Source organism: Nicotiana attenuata, unplaced genomic scaffold, assembly GCF_001879085.1.
Source record: "Nicotiana attenuata strain UT unplaced genomic scaffold, NIATTr2, whole genome shotgun sequence".
NCBI classification, from domain to species: domain Eukaryota; kingdom Viridiplantae; phylum Streptophyta; class Magnoliopsida; order Solanales; family Solanaceae; genus Nicotiana; species Nicotiana attenuata.
Genome location: NW_017670524.1, coordinates 77,246 through 91,673, shown reverse-complemented (window position 1 = coordinate 91,673; position 14,428 = coordinate 77,246).

The window sequence follows — 14,428 nt, the reverse complement described above, 5'->3', positions numbered from 1 at the left end:
TTGGCTACTCTGAGAGTGTGAGTACATGCATCTCTGAAATACATGGCATTTACATGCATACATGACATACAGGCATAGAGATGCATTTTCCTCATGCTAGATAGTATCACGTCATTCATTACTTATTATACACATTGATATGTGGGTATGGAGAGGCACTTTATACTTGTTATTGGAAAGAAAATGAGACATTTTATTTATTTTGGAAAGGATATTTGGAAAAATTATAGTTTTCAAACTTACTCATACTTTTGGCATTTTCGGTAAGAGATCTGGGGTTTTCTTTCCCTGAGATATTTGAAAAGCATGACCATTTTCTAGAATTGTGAACGAGCTAAGTATTTTACTTTTGAGATATCTTTTTTTTTACTTGTATTATGTTGTTATGAACTGTTGTAGAAATATTGGCATGGACCCGATCCTGTGTTAGCTCGTCACTGCTTTCAACCTAAGGTTAGGTCTGTTACTTACTCAGTACATGAGGTTGGTTGTACTAATACTATACTTCTGCACATTGCGTGAAGATGTCGGTTGCTGTTGTTGTTGTGCTCGATGGTTGCGGGACTTGAAGATGTACTGGCGTCCCTGTTGTAGCTGCCTCCTTTGTTCGAGGTAGCCTTAGCTTATAAAACTATATTTATGTACTTTTCAAATAGACTGTGTATTTGTTTCATTGTTGATTTGTAAACTCCATTCGTAGAAGCTCATGATTTGTACTACCAGTCCTTGGGAAATGTGTAAAATTCCATAAATTACTTTCATTTAATTGTCTTGTTAATATAATTGAAATTGGATAATTAATAGTTGGCTTACCTAGCGGGTTGGGTTAGTTTCCATCACGATCAGTGGATTTTGGGTCATGACATAGTCATTCTAGCTACTACACGTGGTTTAATGTCCACAACATTAATTACCTACTAATTAATCTATTAATCTTCCACTAGAATCTAATATTTAATCAATAAGCCACATAATAAATTCTATGTCTCATTTCACTTAGATACTAGCATACTTCATATACCTTACTATCATGGTCACGTGGTATAGCACTAGTCCATCACTACGGGGTATTATAGCTTGGACCTTATTTCACCTCAAAATGTCAAACTTCGGCGATACTCAATTTCTTCGATTCGTTTACCTTCTAACCTTCATAACACTTACTTATCACTTGCTTGGAATATCACAAATACTTATAACCTCAAAAATAGTCTTGTCCATGAACTTATATCAACTATCTTATGACAAACCCAATGTAGAAAAGTACAGGATGTAACATCCTTCCCCCTTTTAGAAGCATTCGTCCTCGAATGTTAACTCTTAGAGATTTACAAAAATTTGCGAAAGTATCCTCTGTAACTAAACTAAAACCCAACCTCCGTATGAAGTCTGGACTATTCACAACCTTCTGCACTTGAGTATCTCGTATCTTCTCACCTCTACCTTACTTACACTTCAATATCGCATCGTATTCTCTATCGCTTTCATAACCTTTCTTCTACAAAGGTGTAAATTACATCCACACCTTAAAGCTCTACTGTGATAGCACCTCTGGTGCATATAAAATTCAGCGGACACTTTATACTGACTTTTTATGACTTAGCTCTATGGCACGATCTGGAAACAAAAGAAGGGTAACATTTCCTAAATGCCCTATAGCCTTTCAATTATAAATGTGGAGCGCAACACACCCATAAGTGAGACTCTACTAGGCACGGCTTTGTAGACTCCCTAGGACACGACCCGCTCTGATACCACTTTGTCATGCGCCAAACCTGGGGAGGCGTGTCTGGCACCCGGTGCCGCATTGGCCCGAGCAAACCACTCTATAACTCATTTTTCTTCTAACTATCATGGGCCAACATGGCCGCAACTTATAATATATAACAATAAGTGGGCAAACATTGTATTAATGAACCATCATTCTTAAAATATGAATACATAATGTAAGGCATGTAAATAAGTACATAAAGGACATGAAAGAAACATGGAGTAAAGGACTCAACCTTTATGTCTGGATAGATTAATCACGAAATATTTATAATGTCATGCATATGTGTGTAAATGTCATGTAATGCATAGGTCTGTACGTACATATCATCATCAAGCCTATGAGGGCATCCCATCATATTATTTCAGCCACTGTGGGCAACATCATCAACGTATACCAACTGATCAGGTGGTGATGCGTATATAACGCCGTAACCTTTTTCCATATCCCATATACATATATATACGTATATACGCGTATATAACGCCGTTTGAGTCATGGGTGAATGCACATGAATAAATGAATGCAACGCATAATAAAGTAAGTCAATATGATCTCTTGGAATATTATGAGACCCATGAATAAACAATATGGTAGTAGGACATATGGGGAATCAGGAACATAGGCAACCTTAGTACTTCNGGGCTTTGTTCCCTTAGCATATTGTGATGTATTCGTTCTGTTTTTGGATAGATTCGACGCGCGTGGAGGCGATTTTAGGGGCAAGGGCGTCGCGAGCTAGAGATTTCGCCGGTTCGAGGTGAGTAATGATTGTAAATGATATTCTGAGGGTTTGAAACCCTGGATTGCACATCGTAGTGCTATATTGAGGTGACTTGCATGCCGGATAGCGAGCGTGGGGTAGAGCACCATTGGGGATTGTGACTTGGTCCGTCCCAATTGATAAATTTACCGTGTATTTGACTGAAACTTACTTGTTATCATTATGATTTGGGTTGATTGCCATATTTTGGCTTCGTGCCAACTATTTGAACCCTTCAGGGATTATTATCACTGTTTCCTCACTGTTTTGACTTATTAGTTGAACTCAGTCATAATGTTTTTCCATTGTTTTACAACTCAGCCATTTTTACTCAATTTTGAGACTTAAACGATATTTCTAAATGATGTTTTGGGCTGAGAACTATTGTTTTACTAATGCCCGAGGGGCTTGTGATGATTTTATCTGACTGAGTGAGGCCGAGGGCCTGTGTTGTGAGGATACTATGGGATCGGGTTGCGCGCCGCAGCAGTGTTATACTAGTACCGATATGAGGCCGAGGGCCTGGATTTGATGCCATGAGATGGCTTGATATTGCGCTTCGGTCGTAAGGGGCCCCTCTCGGAGTCTGCACACCCCTAGTGAGCGCCGTCGACGATATATGGATTGGGCTGTACGCCGCAGCGATATATGGATTGGGCTGCACGCCGCAGTGGTTAGTATATGATACTGATTTATGTGTTTATTTTGTTTCATTTGTCTGCCATTTTCTGTTGTTTGTGTTACTTTACGGGGTATCTACCTGATTGCTTAGCACTATCTGTTGAGTGAGTGTTGTGCCCGAGGGGCTGATTTCTGTGCTTATCTGCACTAATTGTTTTGCATTCATTTGCATAACTGTTGAAAAATCATTTTCAAAAGAGGTTTGAACTGAGCTAAGATGTTTTCTAAAGATTTCACAGCGTCACTGCTTTTTCTCAAAGGGTTTTATACTGCTTCTATACAGCATGATGATTTGCCTTACGTGAATTCTTATTGCTCAGTTATTATTTACCTTTATTACTCACTGAGTTGGAGTACTCACTTTAGTCCCTACACCTCGCGTGCAGATGCAGGTATTTGTTCCCCGGTAGCGGGTTTTGAGCTGAGCGGAAGCTAAGTTATCGGAGTTTAGCGAGGTAACTGCTAGTGTTCGCAGCACCGCATTTCATCCCTTTGTTTATCAGTCCTATTTTGTATATTATAGGCCTTGTAATCGTATTTATACTCTAATAGATGCTCGTGACTTGTGACACCCCGGTTTGGGCTGTGTTTTGGGTTGAATTCCGCACTTAATAAAGCAATCTCTGTTTATACTGTGGTTATTTAATTATGTTAAAACTGTGAATCAATATTTAATTATTTTGAAAAGGCAAAATGGGTTGGTTGGCTGGCCTTGTCTTCACGAGAGGCGCCATCACGACCTGATCAGGGTTTAGGTCGTGACATTATTCTACCTAATAAAGCACTTTAACTCCTAAGAGGCCACCTACTAACTTATAATGCTTATTCTGTAACGACCTGACGGGTCGCTTTGAGCATTTGCACTTCGCTCGGTAGTTTGGGGGCACGAGTAGCTCCGTATGATGTATTAGGACTTATGTGAAAAATTGGATATATTCCGTGTTGATTTGATATGTTTCAGCGTGAGTTTTGTAAGTCGGAAGTTCGAAAGTTCATTAAGTTTGATTTGAGGTGCATTTCGTCGTTTCGATATTGTTATGTGTGTTTTGAGGCCTCGAGTAGGTCCGTATTATGATATGAAACTTTTTGGCATGTTTAGACGGGGTCCCGAGGGGCTCAGGTGAGTTTCGGATAGGTTTGGGTTGTGTTGCGCTCGTTTTTCTTATGTTTCGACATCGTTTCTTCAAGCATAAATGGTACCACATTGAAGAAATGAGCTCCGATTTCTGTTTTTATTGAAGCATTAGAGCTGTATCGTAATTACGGAGCCATAGCAAAAAGAATCGTCAAATATGGACATCATTTGAGGATTTTATGGTCATTTTACTAAGAATTGGGTTGCCAGATTTTTCATATTAATTACGAAGTTGCCACTGCTGCATATTTAAAAATCTGCACTATTTCCAAATATTAAAACCAATTGTCTCCTTCAATATAAGGTAAAATGGAGTGATTCAAGAGACTAACTTGACTATAATTTCACAAGGAATTCATTGAAGGTATCAAAAGTGAGTTTCGAGATCTTTTGGCACAAGAAACGAGCCAGAAAAGTGTTAAAACGAGGGTTTTGTGCATTTAACATATTTTGAGTTGGGGAGCTCGGAATTGGGCAATTTTTCGAGGCGCTTTTCAGCATATGAATTAGGGTAAGTGTTCTCTACTCGGTTTTGGTTATATTTCATGAATCTATCTTCGATTTTAGCTTTTGGTTGATGGATTTTAAAGAAGAAATTGGGGGTTTTGGCCTAAAGTTTCATAATATGAATTTTTGTGTTTTGAACACTGATTCAGAGTCGGATTTGAGTGAAACTAGTATGGTTGAACTCGTAATTGAATGGGTTGATGGATTTTCTGAGTTTTGTCGGGTTCCGAGGTGCGGGCCCGGGTTGTGGCCGATTTTGGGCTTTTGATTAAAGATTCGACCTTTTTCGATTGGGATTGGTTCCTTTAGCATTGTTTGATGTATTTGAATTATTTTTGGTTAGTTTAGAGCCGTTTAGAGGTCGGAATGCGTGGGATGGCATTTTTGGAGCATCGCTTGGCCTGCTCGGCATTGGTGTTGGCTCGTTCGATGTAAGTATCTCTTCTAAGCTTAGTGCTGAGGGTATGAAACCCCGAACTACATCTTATGTGATTGGCTTTGAGGTGACGCACATGCTAGGTGACGGGCGTATGGGCGTGCACCTTGTGAATTAGGACTCTATCTTTCCCATGGCCCTGTATAGTGGCTCTATTTTGTGGATATTTGTGTTTTCACCATGTGGTAAAGTAATTGAGCTGTCAATCATGCTAAATATCATGTTTAGGCTTCATGCTGATATTGTTTGTACCCATAGTAGTTATTTCTGGCTGTCATCTCACTGATTTCCATTTATATTTTGTACTCAGTCATATTCATGCATTCATATCACATCTCAGTCTCAAGTTGTTGTTATTGATACATCATATCATTTTTGTTGGGCTAGATTCATGACATTCTGTGCCTGTGAGTGAAACTGGAGAGATTCATGACTCGGTGAGGCCAAGGGCCTGAGTGAGAGTGACATTTTTAGATCGGGCTGCACGCTGCAGCATATTATATTTATTATACTTTATGGGATCGGGCTGCACGCCACAGCGATATATTGATTATATAATGTATATGGATCGGGCTACACGCCGTAGCGATATATTGATTATATATGTATATGGATCGGGCTGCATGCCGCAGCGATATATGGATCGGGCTGCATGCCGCAGCGATATTGGGTCGGGCTGCACGCCGCAGCGATATACCGCTTGGGCTGAAGGAGCCCCTCCGGATTCTATACACCCCCAGTGAGTGCAGTCGACTATATATATATATATATATATATATAGATCGGACTGCACGTCGCAGCGATTATTTCACAGTGCTGAGTGATTTAGTGTGCTGAGTATTGAGCTTAGTAGAAGAGGATGCGGGGCAATGAGATTGGCTACTCTGAGAGTGTGAGTACATGCATCTCTGAAATACATGGCATTTACATGCATACATGACATACAGGCATAGAGATGCATTTTCCTCATGCTAGATAGTATCACGTCATTCATTACTTATTATACACATTGATATGTGGGTATGGAGAGGCACTTTATACTTGTTATTGGAAAGAAAATGAGACATTTTATTTATTTTGGAAAGGATATTTGGAAAAATTATAGTTTTCAAACTTACTCATACTTTTGGCATTTTCGGTAAGAGATCTGGGGTTTTCTTTCCCTGAGATATTTGAAAAGCATGACCATTTTCTAGAATTGTGAACGAGCTAAGTATTTTACTTTTGAGATATCTTTTTTTTTACTTGTATTATGTTGTTATGAACTGTTGTAGAAATATTGGCATGGACCCGATCCTGTGTTAGCTCGTCACTGCTTTCAACCTAAGGTTAGGTCTGTTACTTACTCAGTACATGAGGTTGGTTGTACTAATACTATACTTCTGCACATTGCGTGAAGATGTCGGTTGCTGTTGTTGTTGTGCTCGATGGTTGCGGGACTTGAAGATGTACTGGCGTCCCTGTTGTAGCTGCCTCCTTTGTTCGAGGTAGCCTTAGCTTATAAAACTATATTTATGTACTTTTCAAATAGACTGTGTATTTGTTTCATTGTTGATTTGTAAACTCCATTCGTAGAAGCTCATGATTTGTACTACCAGTCCTTGGGAAATGTGTAAAATTCCATAAATTACTTTCATTTAATTGTCTTGTTAATATAATTGAAATTGGATAATTAATAGTTGGCTTACCTAGCGGGTTGGGTTAGTTTCCATCACGATCAGTGGATTTTGGGTCATGACATAGTCATTCTAGCTACTACACGTGGTTTAATGTCCACAACATTAATTACCTACTAATTAATCTATTAATCTTCCACTAGAATCTAATATTTAATCAATAAGCCACATAATAAATTCTATGTCTCATTTCACTTAGATACTAGCATACTTCATATACCTTACTATCATGGTCACGTGGTATAGCACTAGTCCATCACTACGGGGTATTATAGCTTGGACCTTATTTCACCTCAAAATGTCAAACTTCGGCGATACTCAATTTCTTCGATTCGTTTACCTTCTAACCTTCATAACACTTACTTATCACTTGCTTGGAATATCACAAATACTTATAACCTCAAAAATAGTCTTGTCCATGAACTTATATCAACTATCTTATGACAAACCCAATGTAGAAAAGTACAGGATGTAACATCCTTCCCCCTTTTAGAAGCATTCGTCCTCGAATGTTAACTCTTAGAGATTTACAAAAATTTGCGAAAGTATCCTCTGTAACTAAACTAAAACCCAACCTCCGTATGAAGTCTGGACTATTCACAACCTTCTGCACTTGAGTATCTCGTATCTTCTCACCTCTACCTTACTTACACTTCAATATCGCATCGTATTCTCTATCGCTTTCATAACCTTTCTTCTACAAAGGTGTAAATTACATCCACACCTTAAAGCTCTACTGTGATAGCACCTCTGGTGCATATAAAATTCAGCGGACACTTTATACTGACTTTTTATGACTTAGCTCTATGGCACGATCTGGAAACAAAAGAAGGGTAACATTTCCTAAATGCCCTATAGCCTTTCAATTATAAATGTGGAGCGCAACACACCCATAAGTGAGACTCTACTAGGCACGGCTTTGTAGACTCCCTAGGACACGACCCGCTCTGATACCACTTTGTCATGCGCCAAACCTGGGGAGGCGTGTCTGGCACCCGGTGCCGCATTGGCCCGAGCAAACCACTCTATAACTCATTTTTCTTCTAACTATCATGGGCCAACATGGCCGCAACTTATAATATATAACAATAAGTGGGCAAACATTGTATTAATGAACCATCATTCTTAAAATATGAATACATAATGTAAGGCATGTAAATAAGTACATAAAGGACATGAAAGAAACATGGAGTAAAGGACTCAACCTTTATGTCTGGATAGATTAATCACGAAATATTTATAATGTCATGCATATGTGTGTAAATGTCATGTAATGCATAGGTCTGTACGTACATATCATCATCAAGCCTATGAGGGCATCCCATCATATTATTTCAGCCACTGTGGGCAACATCATCAACGTATACCAACTGATCAGGTGGTGATGCGTATATAACGCCGTAACCTTTTTCCATATCCCATATACATATATATACGTATATACGCGTATATAACGCCGTTTGAGTCATGGGTGAATGCACATGAATAAATGAATGCAACGCATAATAAAGTAAGTCAATATGATCTCTTGGAATATTATGAGACCCATGAATAAACAATATGGTAGTAGGACATATGGGGAATCAGGAACATAGGCAACCTTAGTACTTCTAAAAATAGAATTATTTGTGAGACTTGTGTGCTTGCTCGTTTCGTTGTATCATATGGATCATGCCAAAAAGAAAGAAGGGATAGCCATAACATACCTGAGCCGATGAAAAACGTTTGGCTTTCTTACTTACTCACGATCAGTCCACTCTACATACACAAGAAATTCCATTGAATTTGTAAGGCATACATGAATTCATATTGAAGAACTCATATTTTTAGCTATTAGAAACTCATAGTGAATTCATATTTGGAGAAGCTCACGTTTCTTTAGCCCCACCAAAGGNGAGACGAGAAGAATAAAAAGAAAGATATATATATATATATATATATATATATATATAGGGATGATGATAATATCACATAGAAAAAGGACAAGGATGACTACTTAGCCATACTTCTTCTCTAAATGCCACCTTGCAAAGTGATTTAATAGTCACTTAGGTGTTATGACTCATCCTTCACCTTGGTGCCACCAAGGTATATGGCTTTAAGAGTCACTAATTGAAATGGGAAGGGGCTACCACGTTTGGGGATAAAATCCTTATCAAACTTATCCACAATTATCTTAATTAAAGTGGGTGATGACTTGCCATAAAATTCCTTAAATTTTGCCAGCTAGTTCCATGAAATAAGAGTCACACTTTGGCTTTGATGAAGACTCATTGTGCTGCCACGTTTTGGCTCATTACCCTTATCAAAGACTTTGAAAGTTAAGGTATATCAAAAATATCTCATAATATATACATATAATATCCAAGAGTTATTCTTTTATATTTGACCCAATTAAAAATAATAATTCATATTGTGATAAGGCCAAAAACACGTGGAAGTAAGGCATACATAGTAGTAATTACTATCTTTATAATAAAAAAAATATCATTTATAAACTTTCTCGTATTATGTATATAATTTAAAACATATCCGGAAGTATTAAAATATATTTTAAAAAGGGGCCTTTAACCATTTACACAAGTCATTAAGTGAATACCCATTTGATTAGTCATCAAAATCCCATTTACATGTGTAAACAATGCACTTTAAGTGCTATGACTCACATATGCACACTTTGTGCCACCTGTACTTCTAGTAGTGCTTAGTCACAAAATGTTGTCACCTACAACTACACATGTGATCGTCCTCCCTCCATTCTTTCCTTAGATGATGACATATAGGTATATACTTACACTAGTCACCTACTAAAATTAGATACCCATTCTATAACCTCACCTAGTTTGCACACGTACCCACCCTTTTATTCTACCTAATAAAGCACTTTAACTCTTAAAGGCCACCTACTAACTTATAGTGCTTATTTATTTTAGCTACTACACGTGGTTTAATGTCCACAATAATAATTACCTACTAATTAATCTATTAATCTTCCACTAAAATCCAATATTTAATCAATAAGCCACATAATAATTTTTAAGTCTCATTTCACTTAAATACTAGTATACTTCATATACCTTACTATCATGGTCACGTGGTATAGCACTAGTCCATACATACGGGGTATTATAGCTTGGACCTTATTTTACCTTAAAATGTCAAGCTTCGGTGATACTCAATTTCTTCGATTCGTTTACCTTCTGACCTTTATAACACTTACTTATCACTTGTTTGGAATATCACAAATACTTATAACCTCAAAAATAGTCTTGTCCATGAACTTATATCAATTATCTTATGAAAAATCCAATATAGAAAAGTACGGGATGTAACACGGTAGCCAGTCTTGCTATCCTTTCTGTGTCCGAATTATCCCAGGGTGTGATCCGGATGTTTTACTTTATCGTCTTACTTTCCGATGTAAACCCTTCTATCTTTAATATTCAAAAAAATTTAATCAAAATCAAAAAAAAGAAATTCATATGAAATTAATATTTCATTGTCCAAGAATGTCTCTTTTCTTAATTTTGTCACTTCTCTTATTCTTTTTTCAGTTCTGTTAAATGCAGATTTGAATAACATGACATGCTTGCGTACTTCATGCCCAGATCCTAAAACGCTGTCAGACTTGGAAATCATGAATCAAGAATCAGACTGCAATAAAAATAGGTTTAAGGAAATAAAACAAAGAATCTGAACAGCTAAAGGAAAATTGGCTCCAGATTAGAAAGATCCATACATGGTAACGAGAGTACAGCCAAAAGAGAGTGTTGTACCTGGGAAATATCGAAGGAAATGTCCCTGAAACAACTGTCAACGCAGGTGCAGTCAAAAGGTACTATGTTTGATCCTCTATATACCATTCATGCTCCGATTGGGATGACGAAGGCTTTCTTTCTTGCTATCCAAAATCCTTTTGCCAACCCTTTGAGCCGGTTACCTTCCTTTGATTACCCTCTTTGAAACCCGAAAGTGTTATTGAAAAATAAAGAGATAAAAAGAAAATGAAATAAAAAATGAAAAATGAAAAAAAAGGAAAGGAAAATGAAAGAGAAAACAAAACAAAACAGAAAAAAAAATAAAGTTTCTTGAACTGCGTTTGACTTGATTCCAAAAGAATACATAGGCAGCCTCTCTGGAGTTCAGTCACACTAATATAAAAATTCACATTCCCCCAAAGTTGAACTGGGGCAGAAGTTATAATGATTTGGTGATGGTTTCGCCCGAAAGGTTGCAGAGTTGTAATTCAATCCAAATCCTTGTCAAAGTCCTTCCGATCAATTAATGAGAATGTTCAAGAATGGGAGGATACAGTCATTAGGATTTGAGACGACCAAACTAAGTGAAATAAAATGAGAGAGTCTTGTTGGTGAAAACCCTCATTGGAACCGTAAGGCGATGGTAAGCAGAGAAACTGAAAATGAGAGAGTCTTGTTAGTGAAAACTCGCAAGAGCACTATAAGGCGATAGTGAGAATAGAAATGAGGGAGTTCACCTGGTGAAAACCCGCAAAGGGCGCCACTGATCGAAAAGAGGATCCTTATAGTCATCGGCATCGACAGAGTCCTGCCAAGGTTTCTCGATTTTGAGGCAAAATTTGTGATGGATTTTCGAGATTTGGACGGTTTACATAGATCAAGCATCAAGTCCAAGAGGCATGTCATGTTCATTGAAGTCTCCATGCACTCCAGATAAGTCCTTCTTCCCTTTCCCTGAAAGGGATACCTCTTGTCGAAATTCATTTGTCCATTCCATTGTTTGTTTTTCTTTGAATCCATTTCGGTCTAACTCTGTTTCGAAACTAAGACAAAGAAAGGATGGTAAGACTGATTTACAGGAATTTCGTTTGACACAGGCTAATATGCAAAAAAGGCACGCAACGTCGGCAGGGACGTCAAGTCGACCCCGACTGGCCATGGCAATCGATTATTCAAAATCAAAAACTCCTGAAACAAGAAAATCAAAGTCAAATGCCCATAAAGGCAAAATAAAGTTGAAAAGGTTAAGCCCCACGTGACCAACCGTCATGGCAAGGTTTAGAAAGCTAAAGATTCTCCAAGGTCAGAAATGCAGTCGGTATTCAGGAACAACCAGTTGCAGTTGAAAGGGCCGATATCAAGTGACTGAAACAATCAAGGCTACAAAACTAACAACCGTTTCAAACTAACAAATTGTTCTTTGTTTGAAAAATAGGAAACAAGTGTAATCCAAAGCAACCTTGCAAGAAGCAGGTGCAACCAAAAGAAACCGCGCGGAGACTAAAATAGCTCTACCACAACGACTCCAAAAAAAGGGATGTCTTCTTCAAATTTTTTCCCACAGTTTACTCATTCTCTTAATAAAGAAAAGTTCAAATCATGGTAGTATAGGGTCTCCAACCCTTAGCTGCGTTTTTCAAACGTAGGGTCTCCACTCCCTAGTTGATTTTATTTTAGACATAGGGTCTCCCCTCCCTAGTCCTTTTCCAACATAGGGTCTTCACTTCTTAGTTGATTTTATTTTTGGACGTAGGATCTCCACTCCTTAGTCGCTTTTCCAACATAGGGTCTCCACTCCCTAGTTGATGTTTATTATAGAGATAGGGTCTCCACTCTCTAGTCGCTTTTCCAACATAGGGTCTCCACTCCCTAGTTGATGTTTATTTTAGACATAGGGTCTCCACTCCCTAGTCGCTTTTCCAACATAGGGTCTCCACTCCCTAGTTCATTTTATTTTAGACATAGGGTCTCCACTCCCTAGTCTTTTTTTTCCAACATAGGGCCTCCACTCCCTGGTTGATTTTATTTTTAGACATAGGGTCTCCACTCCCTAGTCGCTTTTCCAACATAGGATCTTGATCGCTACCAACTCGACGCTACACCAAGGTAGGAAGAGCGGGTCGCAATAGCTTTTACCCGAATAGTGGTTGGGATCGAGTTCCACAGGGAGCTAGTAGTGGAGTTGGATTTTCTGTCTAGTCTAGAGATGTGTTTGTGCTCCTAATGTCACTTCAAACATTCTTGGTTTTTGATTTTATAACTACTATGATAAAACTAATGATTAACGCTAAATTATGCGACTAGAATATTGCAAAATTGTATCTAATGGCAAGGAAGGCACTAGGGTCGTGGCATTATCTAGGTGGCTAATTGACGGGTAGATGTTACTAAGGATAGATTGACATATTAGGGGCTTATGCTATAACCGTTGCACAATTATACCCACTCTCACACCTCTCGGTAGAGAGCGTGATTTTGCCCAATTGACTCTCTCGAGACCAATTGGGTAGGCCAATAAGATCAAGCAACTAGGGTTCAAGTAGGGTGATTACTCTCTCGAGATTTAACCCGTTAATTGGGACTATCATTTCTCATGAGTCCATCCCAATTCCTTGTTGGGTCAATTTAGGGTCATAAACTCTCTTTCTCAAGAAGAGTCAAATCCACAAAGCTTGAAACAGTGTTTGCAACCACCAATTTTTAAATAAAAACATAAAATCAACCCAATAACAACACCCATAATCAATCTAACCCTAGATGGCAACACCCATCAATTACCCACACTAGGGTTGAGCCACAACCCTAGCTAATGGGTTTAGCTACTCATGCTTGAAAGAGGAAATGAAGAAATAGATGAAGGACTAAGCATATTAATTAATTACTAAAAAGAAATCACAAGAATCTATCGTGAGATTAAAGCTAAAGTGCCAACAATGCCTACAAAACCGAGTCTCACAAGCGCAGCTATGTCTGGAACACAAAAAACTTCCTTAAAAATGGTAAAATGTTCTATTTATACTAGGCTGGAAAAACTGGACAAAAATACCCCTGCAGGGTCAGTGCGGGCCGCACAAAAAGGACCGCGGCCGCACTGGCTCTTGGACTTCACATTGCTGCTTCTCTGAAGTTGGACTCCGCGGACCGCGTAAAATGGACTGCGGCCGCGGAGGGAGTTGGCGCGGTCCGCACAATAACGACCGCGGACCGCATGGCATAGTCTTGGCAAAAATAGTAGCTCTCTGAACCTCTTGACCGCGGACCGCACAAAAGGGTAGTGCGGCCGCGGAGCACTCATCGCGGACCGTGTAAAAATATACCACGGCCGCGTTGCCCTTGAGTCCAAAATGCCAACACTCTGAATCTCCTAGTGCGGCCGCATGTCCATTTTGTGCGGTCCGCACTAGGCCTTCTTCCCTTAGATTTCTTGGTCTTTGATACTTGAGCAGGTTTCACTCCTTTTTGAGCCGATCTTTGACATTTCGTCACTTTGTCGATCAAACCTGCAAACAAGTACAACTTGTGAGCATTTTTGGACTATTTTGTAGCAATTTTTAACCAAAGCATAGGCAAGTAGGGGCATAAAACATGTTAAAATCCTAACTTATCAACTCCCCCAAACTTAAACCTTTGCTTGTCCTCTAGCAAACAAAATAAGACTCACCCCCTAAAGGACAATCCAAGTAATTCCAGCTATCCTAAAG